At 37.4% G+C, this 17,888-nt stretch overlaps 1 long non-coding RNA gene across 1 annotated transcript in view; it reads right to left on the reverse strand.

Annotated features, from left to right (window-relative positions):
• Positions 1–5,903: 5,903 nt before the first annotated feature.
• The window catches only part of LOC123379939, a 51,229-nt gene continuing 39,244 nt past the window's right edge, over positions 5,904–17,888 (reverse strand). Inside the window, exons 2-3 of the long non-coding RNA XR_006585021.1 lie at positions 8,911–9,054; positions 5,904–6,774 (exon numbers count right to left, since the gene is read on the reverse strand). This is a non-coding gene — a long non-coding RNA (uncharacterized LOC123379939). The remainder of the gene's footprint in view (positions 6,775–8,910; positions 9,055–17,888) is intronic.

Raw genomic sequence — 17,888 nt, forward strand, 5'->3', positions numbered from 1 at the left:
TGTTAATAATTATGTTACTTACTGAATTAATACTTTTTCTCTTATTTGTGCTAAAGTCTCACTACTTGAATAGTAACTTAAATGATATTCTTTGACCCCCATCCTCACACATGAAGACTCACTGGGCTTATTCTGGTTCCAATACTGCTCCCCCTTTCTCTCAATTTTTATTATTCTTTATATCATTTCTATGCTTGAGAGCATTTAAAATTTACACTCCTTTTTTTATTCTTATCATCACTATTTTTTTTTTGCATTAGATCTGAAATTAAATATATTCAATGCTTACTGCCAGTTCTTTTGCTAAAATATCCTCGGTTGGCTGGACCGCTAGTATTTTTTTCAAGGAGAGCTTAGAAAAACAATATTCCCAGCATTCTTGCATAAAAATTCTGCATTTGTAGCTTTTATGTTTGAAGAACGACTTGCTTAGATAGAAAATCCCTAGCTCACATGTTCTGAGAATCCTACAGTGTACCCTCTTTATGGGAAAAGAGATGATGGAGTTGAATACTTACTAAAAATAAATTTCACAAGCATGATTTTAGTTCCTATTATGTCAGGTGGTTAGTTAGGTACCAAGGTTATTTAAACTAAAAAGCAAAAAGCAAAACCATAACTGCCTTTACAGACCATATAGTCTAAGAGAGGAGTATGTCAAAAAATAATTACAATATAATCCAAGAGAAACTTATAATAGCCAAAAACATGAAATGTTGAGTTAGCACATTTAAAGCATCTAAAGAACACATAAAGCATCTAAAGCACAGATAAAAGTACAAATATTTGTACAAATAAAGATAATATGTATTCTATTTAATAGTGAAAGTGAATAAATGAATTTTAAACATCAAATTAATACCAATGTGCAGTGTTCTCATTATAAATAGTTATTTAATATATATGTATCCATTAAGTTAAAAGTGTTTTTTTTTTAATTTTTTTTCAATGTTTTTTATTTATTTTTGGGACAGAGAAAGACAGAGCATGAACGGGGGAGGGGCAGAGAGAGAGGGAGACACAGAATCGGAAACAGGCTCCAGGCTCCGAGCCATCAGCCCAGAGCCTGATGCGGGGCTCGAACTCAGGGACCGCGAGATCATGACCTGGCTGAAGTCGGACGCTTAACCAACTGCGCCACCCAGGCGCCCCAGAGTGTTATTTAAAAGATGTAGCAATAGGGGTGCATGTCTGGATGGGTAGAGCAAACGACTCTTGATTTCAGGGTTGTGAGTTCAAGCCCCATGTTGGGTGTGGAGCCTACTTAAAAAAAATAAAACTAGGAGAACCTGGGTGGCTCAGTTGGTTAAGCATCCGACTTCAGCTTAGGTCATGATCTCACCATTGGTGGGTTTGAGCCCCACATCAGGGTCTGTGCTGACAGCTCAGAGCCTGGAGCCTGCTTTGGATTCTGTATCTCCCTCTCTCTCTGCTCCTCCCCTGCTGGTGCTCTGTTTCTGTCTCTCTCAAAAATAAATAAACATTTAAAAAAATTTTAAGTAAATAATAAATAAATAAATAAATAAATAGATAAATAAATAAATAAATAAAAGATGTAGCAATAAACAGCTTTATCCCCCACCCCCACCCCACTCCTCACTTAGTGCCCTTTCAGACCATCTCTGGGGCATGTGTCCTTCCTTTCCTCTCCATGAGCTCTCTGACAGGTCCCATGATTGTTCCAATCACTCTCATTAATTAATTTATTTAAATATCTCCTGAGCATCTCTCACTTGCCAGGTGTGGGTGATACAGCAAGAAACAAAACATAAAGCATAAACAATGTTTAAAGCTTTATAATATAGTGGTAACAAGTGATCTAGAGAAATGGGAATAAAGATTAGCTTGAATGTGGGGGTGATTTTATGTGGGCTGTCTGGGAAGGTACCTCTGAAAGGTGAGATCTGAGACTGGAAGAAGTCAGTAAGCCAGGAGAATATGGGTGTGGATGAAAAGTATTCCAGATGTACCTTCAAATGCAAATCTCTATGGAAGGAGCAGACTCTGGGTGTTCTTGGAGCCTGTAACTGACAGAGTAGATGAAAATGACATCAAAGAGGTATCAGGGCCAGATCATGTAGGGCCTTACATGTCAGGTTAAAAAGTTTGGATCTTTCTATGAGAGAAAAGGGAAGTAGTTGAACAGTGCTGAGTAGAGGGATGACAAGATCTGACTTTTATTTTGACAGGATCACCCTCAGCTATTACATTGAAAAATGGACAGTAGGGGGCAAGAATTGAAACAAGAGGACTATCATTAAGAGGCTTTTAAACGAGTGCAGGTGAGAAATGATGGCAACCTGGGGGAGTGTGCCAATGATGAGTTCACTGGGAAGTAGTCAGATTCCCGATATCATTTGCAGATGGAGCCAACGTGATTTCCTAATGAATTGGATAAAAGATGTTTGAGAGAACTCAAGAATGACTTTAGAATTTTCTGACCTGAACACCCTGTAGATGCTGTATACTGAGAGAGAAGAAGACCAATATAGAAACGGGTCTAGTGGACAGACTGAGACCAAGAGTTAAGTTTTGGCCATGAGTGGGAGAGAGCCAAAGCATAAGAGACTCTTAAAAATCTGAGAGCAAACTGAGGGTTGATGGGGGGTGGGAGGGAGGGGAGGGTGGGTGATGGGTATTGAGGAGGGCACCTTTTGGGATGAGCACTGGGTGTTATATGGAAACCAATTTGACAATAAATTTCATATATTGAAAAAAAATAAGTTTTGGCCATGAGAAGACAGTGAACATTCAAGGGAACAAGTTGAATCTATAATAAAGTATATGTGGTGCTCAGGTGATTGATTTAGGATAGTATAGGAGTCAGTTGCAGTTATAAATGTTATTTAAAGTCTTGGGACTAGATAAATTCTCCTAAGAAGTGAGTATAATTGGGAAGGTAAGTGCAAGGATCAAACCCCAGAGCACTTCAGAATTTAGAGGTAATTTGGGAAAGCTACATAGACTAAAAAGAAATTTGCCAATGTTTGGAAGTCATCTGTGATCTTAATAAGAGCAGTTTGTGTGGAATAATGTGGATGAAAGTTTGGCTGAGGTGAGATCCAAAAGAGAATGAGCTGGCAGATAGTGACAGCCCTTCTGTGTTTTGCTGTCAAAAGAAGTAGACAAAAAGCTATCCAATTGGTGTAGTTGTAAAAAGAGAACGTTTCAGTCATTAGACTTTCATTCTATGTATGATGAAAAACTCCCAGTTCTGACCCATGTTAGCCTTGGAAAGGCTTTGGTGGAACAAGAGGGTATGGTTGATGTCACTCTTCTGTCTATCTCTACTACTCCACTCCATTAAATAAGCTACTTCTAGGCCCAGGGGGTGAAAAAAGAAGTAAGGAGAAGGAAGGAATTGTAAGGGAAAGAAGAGATGATACTTGACCAGCAATAATGGACTCTGACTTTGGTCTTTATAGAGCATGGAAGGTACTTATATTTGAACTGCAGGCTTGAAAAACGTTCAAACTTAGTCCCCATCCCTTCACCCCCCACCCCCACCCCTGCCCTGGGATAAGTCTGGTTTCCTAAATTCAGATAATGTCTCTTCCAGCTTGTCTTTTACAAATATTCTCTCTGTACCTCGGTTTTGAGCAGTTTACTACAGACAAGTTCTTTTGAGCCAACTTCCCACCAAGTGATTTTCTTTGAACTAAGTTCCTTTAAGACCACAGGATGACCAAGATCTGTGCAGCTTTGCTCTTAAATATCTTGAGGAAAGCAGACTTTTCCTAACTCCAGCTTTCTCCATGTTCAATCATCAGAACAGCTAAGCAGCCAGGCAGTCTTAACCTTCTAGACTTTTCTAGGCTGAGGTGTAAAGCCAAGGTTACCTTCTGATAACCTGGCCATTTTCTTTGCTATATAATGTTCCAAGGGTAAATTGAAAAGTTCTACTTTGGAAGATGAACTAAATACTGATAACTTATTTATAGTGCATACTATGACAAATACTGTTCTATAATTTTTATTCGTATTAAAAAATATATTGCTCAGAGCAACCCTTTGAGGTAGGAACCCATTTTACGCACAGGGAGACAAAAGGAATAGATAGATAGATAGATAGATAGATAGATAGATAGATAGATAGAATCTCCACTTTTAAAGTCAGAAGAAATTCTCAATGTTTGGTTGATTTTCTAGACTTTTACTTATATTTCAGGCAAATTCCTATCTAATATTGAGATGCAAGTGTAAGCAAGATGTACATTACTTAAATGAATTCTTACTTTGTAATTCTATTAAGTAAATATATTTTACAAATTTAAGAAAAAGCATATATTAGATAATGGAAAAGTATAATGAAATATAGCACTTTTATTTGCAGTCTAAATTCAAGGTATCAAAATATCATGTGAGTCATCTCAGAGGCTAGTATTATGCTAATACCCTATACACTTTAGCAAGTAGATGTTCTGGCTTCAAACTGTTTATCTTTTTAGGCTTATCTCCTGAGGAACACTGAGAAACTTCCATAGTAAATGCTGCCAACACTACTAATGGCCTATCATAAAAAATAAGCAAGGAGAAATAAATAAAGTCAATTCAGCCATCTTCCTCCAAACCTTCAAAGCTTATATCAAAAATTCACAACCAGATATAATTTTTAAAGCAGAAAAACACGAAGTGTCCAGGAGCAGACAACAAGCATAGCGTAACACTTTACCTTTCCCTGTAGAAAATCCCTCTAGATCAATGTCAGTGTCAGAGTCACCTCAACAGATTATTTTAAATGTGGAAGGTCATTACCCATTTCTGGAAAGTTGGAGTCTTGAGGCCCAGGGTGGGGTCAAGCTGGTCCCTAGGTGATTCTAATTTTGACATGTACTGAAGCTGTCTAGCAACTAGAATAATTGTTCTCAAGTCTTCAATGTTCTCTGTACCATCTACATGAATACCATTTGGAGGTTTAATAACATTATTACTTTATATTAAAAATAATCTTTTCATTATTATATACTTTTTAATTATATATATATATATATTATATAAATTGATAATAGATAAGATAGACCTGTACATACCCAGCCTACAACTGATGGAACATTTCGTTAGCCATTTCATGGTTTTGTATGCACACATTCACAGTTTTGGACTGCAAACTAAAACACCATTAAAATTCAGCATATGCTTCTCCCATAAAGTACGGCAGTATAAATGATTTACATTTAACAATTCAAAAAATAATGTTTCAGAGTATCTATATTTCCAATGAGGTGTTATAAAAGAGCATGCTGTTAACTACAAGAATACTGAATAGTAAAGAAGTATTAGTATCACTGTACAAAATAGAAATGGTTTTCCTTATATAAAACCATAAGAAGACATGGAGAACATGAAAAATAAGATACCAACCTGGTATTTGAAATCTACACTGAGTCTTGAACAATGAAAGTTGATTTGGAAATCTGGAGATCTGATCAGGATGTTGAAGAGGGAAAGAGAAAAATAAAACAACTTAGCAGAAGACAAGTGTAAAGTTGAAATGTTATTTTAGCACGTGAACTTCTGCAGAAACTCACATTAGCTAAAACTCAATTATGTAATCTAATTGTTTCTTGTGACACTTAGCTTTAAAATATTGATCAGTCATTAACAACTTAATTTGTAAGTACTTGGAACGCAGTAGGTAAAGACCCACACTGCAGGGGTACAAACTATAAAATATGTGTGGCTGATCCATTTAGCCATCATCCTTCATGATTATCAAGAAAATGTGTTCAAGTTCATTTGTGACTAATTGGCAAACCCTCATTACAAAACAAAAACTATCCTTCCATTTTGAAAAATTTCCTTAACTGATTTTTCACTGGAACCAATTGCTTCTCTATCCTAAAATCTTTTTTTTTTTTTTTTTTTTTTTTTTTTTTGGTCAAAGGGAAGCTTGCTTCGCTGCCTTTTTTTTTTTTTTTTTTTTTTTTTTTTTTTTTTCCTTTCTGTGCTTAGGAACAAAAGCAACAAAAAATGATCAATATGGCAATCAAGATAATTCAATAAAACACTTTTTCATTTGTCTGCCACCAGTGAATGCCACAGTGACCACCACAACAGGAAAGAAAAAGGGGGAAACTCTAAGGCAGTGTTTGAGTTAATTTGCCAGTTTTAACATTTCTTTAGAAAAATTTGGTCCTTTGGTTCAGATACACAGTTCATAGTTCCATCAACTGAAGCTGTGCACAGATATACAGGGAGAAAATGTCTCGTTTCAGGTTAACTTGGTTTTAAACTCACAATGTGAATTCTCTATTTGAAATGTAGCTAGTTTTGTCTAGTCTAAATTGGGGATATGTATCATTGTCTCCTTTTGCCTCAGGCCAGGACTGGAAATGAGATGTTTCATTTCAGTGCATTTTTTTTCCAGCTGAAATTGTGTAAATAAATAGATTGGGAAAGATTTAATGAAATCATCAATAGCCTGGAGTCATCTATTGGCCGCATGCTAAGCATTTGGCATAATCAACTGTCTAAGAGATTGAAAGTCTTACGTACTGGGATTTAAGGTTATCATGAGCTCAGAGAAGGGGGAATCTAGGAAAGGTTTGGCACTAGTATCTTCATATACATGAGTTAGGTCAGATGAAGTGATAAGTGATCCAGGGCACTTTAACCAATAAAAAGAAATCATATGGATAATTCAAATATTAAAATTCAAATTTTAACAGTAAAGAAAAGCTACATAAGAATTCAAGAGAACTTACTTTTCTTCTGATTTTGTTAACAACTGGTTACCTTTAGATAAGCCACATGATTTCTCTACGCTTCAGTTTCCTAGCAGGAAAAAATGTTGTTAAAAAAGGACTTTTACCCTGAACATTAAGGATTGCAGACACAACAAAGAAAGTAATAAAAAATGGATCTGAGCAGTTCATCCTTGCATCAGCTGGAACAGTATTGCATTTTTCTACTGCATCTTACATTTGCATTGGAAGGAGTCCAGTTGCTATAAAATGTTTGAAAAATTAGTAGTCTGGAAATTTTTTTTTAAAAAAATTTTTTTACACTTATTTATTTTTGAGAGACAGAGTGAGACAAAGTGAGAGTGGGGGAGGGGCAGAGAGAGGGAGACACAGAATCTGAAGCAGGCTCTAGGCTCTGAGCTGTCAGCACAGAGCCCGATGCAGGGCTCGAACCCACAAACCACGAGATCATAACCTGAGCCGAAGTCAGACACTTAACCGACTGAGCCACCCAGGCGCCCCTGGAAGGGGATTTCTAAAGTGACCTCCAGCTCTGATGATAGTATAGGTATTTTAGATAAGATACATAATTCTCAATTCTGCTATTAGTAACCTCTTTAAACAGCTTCTGTGACACAAGGATTTTCTTTGACACCAATTTAAATTGGAGAAGGACATCACTAAAAGGGAATGAAGGGAGGGAATAAAGTGGAGCTATACCATAAGGTATATCACTGTGTTAGAAGAGAAAGAGAAAATCAACATGAGCATTTGTATGCATTCAGAAACAAGCAGAAAAGAATGCCATTTGATATCATTTGACAACTACTTGGTAATTTTTTCATTTAATGGGATAGAAAAGAAACTATATATATAACAGTGAGAAAGCATTACTTCTATAGTGCTCTTAAATTATTTCTAGAGCAATCTAATAGATATACGTAAACCATGTATGTTTATAATTATCTTAAGAAACTCCCTGACTAAAGTTTTTCATCAGATGGAATGTTGCTGTATTGAATAATATTTGAAAGGTGTGAACTTTTGTCAGAAATATTTCATTGTTGTACAAAGATTTCACTGGAATAAAATTGTATATATATATTCAAAGAGAGGGGCACGTGGGTGGCTCAGTCATTTAAGCATCTGACTTCGGCTCAGGTCGTGATCTCATGATTTGTGAGTTCGAGCCCCACATTGAGCTCTGTGCTGACAGCTTGGAGCCTAGAGCCTGCTTCAGATCCTGTGTCTCCCTCTCTCTGTCCCTCCCCCTGCTCATGCCCTCTCTCTCTCTCTCTCTCTCTCTCTCTCTCTCTCTCTCAAAAATAAATAAACATTAAAAAAATAAAAAAAGAGAGAATGTAAATTTCATAAATTTACTTTTCTAAATGAATAAAGGAAAGTAAAATGTCATTCTATTGAAAAATATTGCATTTTATGACATTTTGACAAGGTAAGGAAAACTGGAATTACATGGTGCCTAATTTATTCAATTTCCAACACATTTGATGGGAAATATTTTTGAAACAACCTAACCCTTAACTGGAATCTTGAAAATAGTATTCTCCCCAAATATTCTGTTTGTGTTAGGAAATATTTTATAAAAGAAATGAGAAATTTTTTGGAAAACAATAAATCATGCCTAAAATTCCCATTCATTCTCACATATTCTTAGTAACTAAAATGATACCGAAGAGTCCTCCCTACTTGGCTACTTTGCTCTGCTTACTGATGGCAAAAGGTCATATGGTTTTATAAGGGCACCCATGTAAGCACAAATGATTGTGTTTTGCTGAAAATAATTAAAGATGGTGAAAGTATTAATTTATTTAACCAAGTCAATCAAACATTAAGATATATTACAAGACCAATCGGAAGTGAAACTTTGTTTCTAGGTGTTTGCACCCAGAAAGATTCCACATCATTTTGTGAGAAAAAGCTGATTTCCATTTAATCAATTCCCCAAGATTAATGTGGGTGGGCAGAAAAGAGGCTTTTAGAAAAATCCCTAATTAGAACAGACTCCAGTACTCTGAGAATCTTGTTTCTAATTGAGGAAACATATTAAGCCAAGTGAAACTCTTAAATATTTAAGGCTATTAAAAAGCAGATATTGTAAACTAAACATATAAAACATGATTTCAGTTAGGTATAGGAAGAAAAATAAAGTATTTACCTGACAGCAAAGAGGTACAGTCAGACCACATTACCTAATAGTATTTCCTACCTAGTTACTCAGTGCACATGGCCATTTCATAGTCAGAAAGGGCTTCATTTTGTCTTCTTAGAGTCAGAAGATTGTGACCATCCTTGGTTGTTGTTGAACATTTAGAAATGTTGTCTCCCCATAGGTCAGCAATTAGAAAGTCACCTGATGAAATAAAAGATTTAAAGTATTGTGACACACCCGTAGATTAATATAATAAACTTTTTGAATGTTTCAAAAGTTAGATTTGAACCAAGAGAGAACAGCTAGAAGTTGAAAACCAAAAACAAGTTCATATTAAATGCACGGGTGTAAATCCACCTATGGGCTTACTATTCTCTCTTCTGGATATATTTTAAACATTTTATACTTTGAGATGGCTGGAGGTTTATTTCAAAAGAGAATTCTATTACTTATTAAAACATTAAGAAATCAGTCTCACATATGACGCTGTAATATTCTTCTGACTAACCACTAAACTTGCTTTCTTTTCCTCCCACTCACCTCACCCCGCATAGGATCCACAAATTTCGAGTTAGAATCACATCTCACTGATGTACTCCCAAAGTGACAGAAAAGGATTTTCCTTCCCCTAGTTGAGTCAGTCTCTAAGGCAGATGGTTAATTCATTGCACCTGTAACCAATTAGCCATTCAAAACAACCGATTCTTCACAGCAAATTGTTGCCTTGCCAATCTGAGAAGCAGGTGCATATTCAATGGCGAAATAATCCAGATACAAAATTCTTTTAGATTAATGTGCAGAAAAATATGACCAGTTATAATAATTCCATTCTAAATTAAGAATTTAATTATTTCAGGTTTTGAATTACAGCTTTGAGGTTTTTCTTTTTCTTTTTTTTCATTCTGATATTTGGCTACCAAATTAACCAGATGTTTTTTCAATGAAAATTAACTTTCTTTTTCCAATAAGACTTTGAATTTTATTTTTCTTCTTTCTTAAAACAATGAGTTTTGATTACAATAAATGTATTGAAACATATTACAGTATATACTAATCCATCTAAATCATCTGCTTCAAAGAGTTACCTTTATATGGAAGATTTAACTCCCAGCCAGGTACCATAACTAACTCCATCGAACTGGGTACAGCATAGCCACTCTGGTGTGTTATACACACTGAGAATGTCTGGAGATTGTTCTATCGCTACAATGCCAACATTACACTTCCATAGACTTGAACCATTTTATTCTAAAAAATTATCTAAAAATTTTTCACCTTTCTCAGATATATTATTTGAATATGGGAAAGGGGTACACTGACAATTTTTCTAGGCTGCAGATGCCTAAAGTATCAAATCTAAACATCTCAACTTCTGGCTTCTCTCTTTATCAGAATCATGGTATGATAAGGAATCACTCCCAAGTGGAGTATCAGACCCCATTTAGTTAGCACCAGGATCTCACATCTTCCCATCCGGGGAATCAGCCTGCAGGGGATATATAGGAAGAGACCACGAACACGTTTCTAAAATTAGTAAGAGAGCTCCAAACACCTCAACCAGAAGTTTCATACAAGGAATAGATTTGGGGGCGCCTGGGTGGCTCACTCAGTTAAGCATCAGGTCATGATCTCACGGTTCATGGGTTCGAACCCCACGTCTGGCTATGTGCTGACAGCCCAGAGCCTGAAGCCTGCTTCGGATTCTGTGTCTCCCTCTCTCTCTGCCCCTCCCCTGCTCCACCCTGTCTCTCTCATTCTCTCAAAAATAAATAAAGATTTTTAAAAAATTTTTTAATAAAAGGAGTAGATTCTATTTGATAGGATACAGAACTCTGACTGCATAATTGTAGGACAGCATCACTATCCTACCAGACACTCAGGCTGGACATAGCTCCCTTTGCACATCCCATGAGTCTCCAGTCCTTTGGATAGTAATTTCCATGTTTCCCATGATTTTCATTCTTATTGCCACTACTCTGATTCCCTTGTTTTCCAACTGATTCATTCAAAGTATTCACACCTTTTTTCACTTAATTATCCAATAAATATCCATTAAGTATCTACTAGGGGCCAGGTACAAAAAAAAAAAAAAAGAAAATGGTAAATGGAGAATAAGGCAGATAAGATAACCTGTTTTAATGGCCTTGATGGTCTAAGGCAGATACTGACAAATCAATATTTACAATTTAGTCCTAATCCAGACCTGAGGATATTAAGGCTTCCTGGAATAAATGAATGTCTAAGTCAAAGCCTAGTGGTAGGCCCCTTCTCTAATTTAGCAAAGACGGGCAAGGGGAATAATCTGTTTCTTGTCTCTTGAATCTCAATGTCAACCTGTTTAACAATGCTTGCTTACAGATTTATGTCCTTAAAAATACTTCAGCTCTAGGGCACCTGGGTGGCTCAGTTGGTTAAGCAACTGACTTCAGCTCAGGTCATGATCTCACGGTTGGTGAGTTCGAGCCCCAAGTTGGGCTCTGTGCCGACTGCTCAGAGCCTGGAACCTGCTTTGGATTCTGTGTCTCCCCTCTCTCTACCCCTCCCCTGCTCACCCTCTGTGTCTGTCTCTCAATAATAAATAAAAGTTTAAAAATTTTTAAAAAATACTTCAGCTCATGGCCACCCTCTGTAGTTTCCCTGTAGTCTGAAGAAATTACAAACCTAAGATTAAGTTTCCAGTTTCATCTCCAACAAAGAGCATGATAGTGCAATTTCACTATATTAGTATTAGTCCTTTGCTGAAAAATAGGAACAGTTAACCTATTTTGTTGTTTGCACTATGTCCTTATACTGGAATGCCTCACACCATAATGCCTCCTCCATCACTTGAAATCCTACTTACCTTTAAATATCTGTTAAAACATCATCTTTTCTGTTAAGTTTTCTGTAGCCCCTTCATTCACAATTAGTTGTTTATTTTTTCTGAAATTCCACTGCCTGTTTGTTGCTCTTCTATCATATAATGCCTATTTTATTGTGTTTCATATGGCAGTCCTTTGTTTATGACTGAAGCTTAGGCTATCCTTTCCACATGGAAGGCCCAACCCCAACCGTTTAAAATTCCTACTTCCCATTCAAGTCTAGAAAACTTCTTCCCTGCTAGCTGCTTTACTGCCACTGTGAAAACAGAATTGCCCACAATTTCCTGTCTCTCTGCAGGTAGCAGAGGTAACTAGATACCAGACATGGTAATAGTATTTCTATCCCCCTTAGCATCTAGAATTCGACTTTGCTTATGCTTTATTTCTTCTCTCCTCCCTAGTGCTCTAAGCTTCCTGGTGTCACTTTTCCTTTCCACTCTCCAGCATTCTGGATGGACTCCCATTTAGAATTAGGGCCCTTACTGCCATAGGAGAAAGAAAACCATCCTACAAATATGACAGAGCTTTCAAAGGGATGGATTTGCCTCGAAGAAATTCTGGATTTTTAAAAATCTCCTAAAGAGATTTGCTTTTTGAAATTTAAAGCTCCTTAGATAAGAAAATCATACTAGGCTAACGCAAATATTTTCTTCTACTATTCTTCCCCTCTCCAGTCTTGTCTCTTAGATATACCCTAATATTTAGGGTTGTCACAGGGAACACTTCCTAAGGTTGGGTGGACATCCTTCATCTCAGACTTGGGTGAGGATTTTAATATTTGAAAGGAACCAACTCCTGGTCATAATATCCCCTTGAAAGTTGCCTCCCAAAACACCAGGTGCCTTTTGTAATGTGAATTCCTGGGAATCCTATGATTCTTGATGCCCTGGAGTCACTGATGTGGGCTCTGGTTGTACACATCTCCCTCTGCAACTAGATTATGCCTAATTCTATTTTGCAAGTTTCTCAACCCTATGGAAATCTTGCCTAGGATGGTGCTTTGTTCACAGTGGGTACCTAATAAATGCATGCTGAATTTAATTTTCCTAGGAACAAACATATGGCATAGATGACTAAAAAGTGAAAATCCTCTATAACATATTGCATTGCCATTTAAGGGGGGAAAATCTTGTTAATGTTCATGGTGACAAGTTTATGTCCTGAAACATGAGATCTGATTAGCTTTTTTATTTTAGCTCTCATAACTACTAGTTTTATTGCTGGTCATAAAATTATCCAGCTCATTTTGGAATTCAGCTGCAAAATAGAACACTTTGACCTCCTGTGATTATACCAGTTTCTGTGAACATATGACTTCATGGCAGGGGTTTTACTCAAACTAGGGTTTGGGAACCTCAGGAGGTTATGCTGAAGAAGTCTCACAGGGGTCTTGGGGATGAGAACACATTGGGTGCAGTTAACAGTGTAGAGGTTTTTGTTTTTGTTTTTGTTTTTGTCAAGATTTTATCTTGTTAACTGGGATCTTATAGTCCTAATGGCAAGATCATGGATTCAGTTTTTGTATATCACTTACTCAGCCTTGGACTTCACCCTTAAACTATAGTTCACAGACACCCATCATTTACTAAGAACATCACTAAAGCATGTAACACAGGATCGCCAACTTGAAAGTCCATCAATAATTTATTTCATGTATATGTTTTGAGCACCTGATAAGTGTTCTGAGTTTATTCTATAGATAAGAAACTAGCAGCAACATTCTATGATTTAAAAAAAAAAGTAATGGGGCACCTGGGTGGCGCAGTCGGTTAAGCGTCCGACTTCAGCCAGGTCACGATCTCACGGTCTGTGAGTTCGAGCCCCGCGTCGAGCTCTGGGCTGATGGCTCAGAGCCTGGAGCCTGTTTCCGATTCTGTGTCTCCCTCTCCCTCTGCCCCTCGCCCGTTCATGATCTGTCTCTCTCTCTGTCCCAAATATAAATAAACGTTGAAAAAAAAAATTAAAAAAAAAAAAAAAGTAAACACACGAGAACTTTTAAGGGTAGGGTTTGACACTCCTAAGATATTTTTAGGGTCTAGCTTGCTGCCTATCAGATCTATGGCCATTAAAAAAAATGATTGAAGTATAATTAACATATAGTGTTAGATTAGTTTTAAGTGTACATTATAATGATTCAATGATTCTTAGTGTTCATCAAAATCTTAATGCATTTGTTCACCTATCCCCCCAAATATATGACCATTTTGGAGAAAATCAAGCACTAGGAAGGATCTATACCCTGGGTTGAGGTCATCTGGCTTCATCAAGAGAAATAAAGGGCAATTGGAGTCTCTAGGCTTATTTTAGGTCAATTCACTTTACTAGGCACCAGGACTCTAGGCTCTGGTGACCATAAAGTGGAGTTTACCCTATAGTATAAAACAGATTGTGTTGGGGGCACCCGATAGCTCAGTTGGTTGACCATCTGACTCTTGATTTTGGCTCAGGTCATGATTTCCCGTTTATGAAATTGATCCCCACCCCCACTCCACCCTCCGTCAGACTATGCGCTGGGCATGGAACCTACTTTAGGTTCTCTCTTTCTCTCTCTCTGTCTCTCCCTCTGCTCCCCTCCCTGCTCTCTCTTAAATACATACATACATACATACATACATACATACATAAATACAGATTGTGTCAAGATACTTTATGAAATGTGAAGGGAATTGGCTTCCCATCCATGACTCCTGGCACAAATATTGGGAAGTGGTGGCAAACTATCCCAACAAGTAGTGAGAGCAAGCTGCCACCATACCATACTAAGAACTGCAGAGAGGTTGCCTACAAAATCAGGAAGCTTTGATTTTATAAAAGGATATATTCACAAGGCTGGGAAAATGGGTTTGGGAGGGTAAGGACAGCCAGTGCTAAAGGAATCAGGCAGAGTTCCACATTATCAAAGCTTTTTCACTGGTGAGGGAAGCTAGTAAAGAAAAACATGATTCTATTCGGTTTCTTTCTTAATACAAATAGGGACGATGGGGGATGTGTCACTGTCCTTCCTTAGAATCTGCTCAGACCTGCCCCAGAATTGACAGCCAAGCTTACTACAGGCTCCAATGAATAAAGGAAAGGTATTCTTGACAGAAAGATGTAAATGTGGCAGGATTACTGGGTTTTACACCAGAGGCCACTTTTTGTGAAAGCTTCTCTCTTTCAGCTATGTGAAAAATGATATGGACACTAAACATTTTTTCCATCTTTAAAGGTAACTACTTACATTTTTTTTTCTTTTTGTGTATCTTAATTTAGGCATCCTTCATTCCTGCACTGTGTTCTTAAGAACACAAGCAATCTCAGGGATAAATCGCCAACTCAGGATTACAGAGCAGACACGCATGCACACATTCGCGCACTCACACTCATAAACACACAAAGATCTGGTGCCTTATTATTGTAAATAGCTCTTTGTCATGCATACCTGTCTTCTACCACATTTTGCCCATTAGGATTGATTCTCTGCCACACTTAGAAATTAGAAGGGTTTAAAATTGACAAACCTCTAGCCAGGCTTCTCAAAAAGAAAAGGGAGATGACCCAAATAGATAAAATCAAGAACGAAAATGGAATTATTACAACCAATCCCTCAGAGATACAAACAATTATCAGGGAATACTATGAAAAATTATATGCCAACAAATTGGACAACCTGGAAGAAATGGACAAATTCCTAAACACCACACTCTTCCAAAACTCAATCAGGAGGAAATAGAAAGCTTGAACAGACCCATAACCAGCGAAGAAATTGAATCGGTTATCAAAAATCTCCCAACAAATAAGAGTCCAGGACCAGATGGCTTCCCAGGGGAGTTCTACCAGACATTTAAAGCAGAGATAATACCTATCCTTCTCAAGCTATTCCAAGAAACAGAAAGGGAAGGAAAACTTCCAGACTCATTCTATGAAGCCAGTATTACTTTGATTCCTAAACCAGACAGAGACCCAGTAAAAAAAGAGAACTACAGGCCAATATCCCTGATGAATATGGATGCAAAAATTCTCAATAAGATACTAGCAAATCGAATTCAACAGCATATAAAAAGAATTATTCACCATGATCAAGTGGGATTGATTTCTGGGCAGCAGGGCTGGTTCAACATTCGCAAATCAATCAACGTGATACATCACATTAATAAAAGAAAAGATAAGAACCATAGGATCCTGTCAATCGATGCAGAAAAGGCCTTTGACAAAATCCAGCACCCTTTCTTAACAAAAACCCTTGAGAAAGTCGGGATAGAAGGAACATACTTAAAGATCATAAAAGCCATTTATGAAAAGCCCACAGCTAACATCATCCTCAATGGGGAAAAACTGAGAGCTTTTTCCCTGAGATCAGGAACACGACAAGGATGCCCACTCTCACCGCTGCTGTTTAACATAGTGCTGGAAGTTCTAGCATCAGCAATCAGACAACAAAAGGAAATCAAAGGCATCAAAATTGGCAAAGATGAAGGGAAGCTTTCGCTTTTTGCAGATGACATGATATTATACGTGGAAAACCTGATAGACTCCACCAAAAGTCTGCTAGAACGGATACGTGAATTCAGCAAAGTTGCAGGATACAAAATCAATGTACAGAAATCAGTTGCATTCTTATACACTAACAATGAAGCAACAGAAAGACAAATAAAGAAACTGATCCCATTCACAATTGCACCAAGAAGCATAAAATACCTAGGAATAAATCTAACCAAAGATGTAAAAGATCTGAAAACTGTATGCTGAAAACTATAGAAAGCTTATGAAGGTAATTGATATAAGGTAATTGAAAGTAAAAGATATAAATAAATGGAAAGACATTCCCTGCTCATGGATTGGAAGAATAAATATTGTCAAAATGTCAATACTACCCAAAGCTATCTACACATTCAATGCAATCCCAATCAAAATTGCACCAGCATTCTTCTCAAAACTAGAACAAGCAATCCTAAAATTCATATGGAACCACAAAAGGCCCCGAATAGCCAAAGGAATTTTGAAGAAGAAGACCAAAGCAGGAGGCATCACAATCCCAGACTTTAGCCTCTACTACAAAGCTGTCATCATCAAGACAGCATGGTATTGGCACAAAAACAGACACATAGACCAATGGAATAGAATAGAAACCCCAGAACTAGACCCACAAACGTATGGCCAACTCATCTTTGACAAAGCAGGAAAGAACATCCAATGGAAAAATGACAGTCTCTTTAACAAATGATGCTGGGAGAACTGGACAGCAACATGCAGAAGGTTGAAACTAGACCACTTTCTCACACCATTCACAAAAATAAACTCAAAATGGATAAAGAACCTGAATGTGAGACAGGAAACCATCAAAACCTTATAGGAGAAAGCAGGAAAAGACCTCTCTGACCTCAGCTGTAGGAATCTCTTAATCGACACATCCCCAAAGGCAAGGGAATTAAAAGCAAAAATGAACTACTGGGACCTTATGAAGATAAAAAGCTTCTGCACAGCAAAGGAAACAACCAACAAAACTAAAAGGCAACCAACGGAATGGGAAAAGATATTTGCAAATGACATATTGGACAAAGGGCTAGTATCCAAAATCTATAAAGAGCTCACCAAACTCCACACCCGAAAAACAAATAACCCAGTGAAGAAATGGGCAGAAAACATGAATAGACACTTCTCTAAAGAAGACATCCGGATGGCCAACAGGCACATGAAAAGATGTTCAACGTCGCTCCTTCTCAGGGAAATACAAATCAACACCACACTCAGATATCACCTCATGCCAGTCAGAGTGGCCAAAATGAACAAATCAGGAGACTATAGATGCTGGAGAGGATGTGGAGAAACGGGAGCCCTCTTGCACTGTTGGTGGGAATGCAAATTGGTGCAGCCACTCTGGAAAGCAGTGTGGAGGTTCCTCAGAAAATTAAAAATAGACCTACCCTATGACCCAGCAATAGCACTGCTATGAATTTACCCAAGGGATACAGGAGTGCTGATGCATAGGGGCACTTGTACCCCAATGTTTATAGCAGCACTCTCAACAATAGCCAAATTATGGAAAGAGCCTAAATGTCCATCAACTGATGAATGGATAAAGAAATTGTGGCTTATATACACAATGGAGTACTACATGGCAATGAGAAAGAACGAAATATAGCCCTTTGTAGAAACGTGGATGGAACTGGAGAGTGTGATGCTAAGTGAAATAAG

This window comes from Felis catus, chromosome C2, assembly GCF_018350175.1.
Source record: "Felis catus isolate Fca126 chromosome C2, F.catus_Fca126_mat1.0, whole genome shotgun sequence".
Taxonomy (NCBI): Eukaryota; Metazoa; Chordata; class Mammalia; order Carnivora; family Felidae; genus Felis; species Felis catus.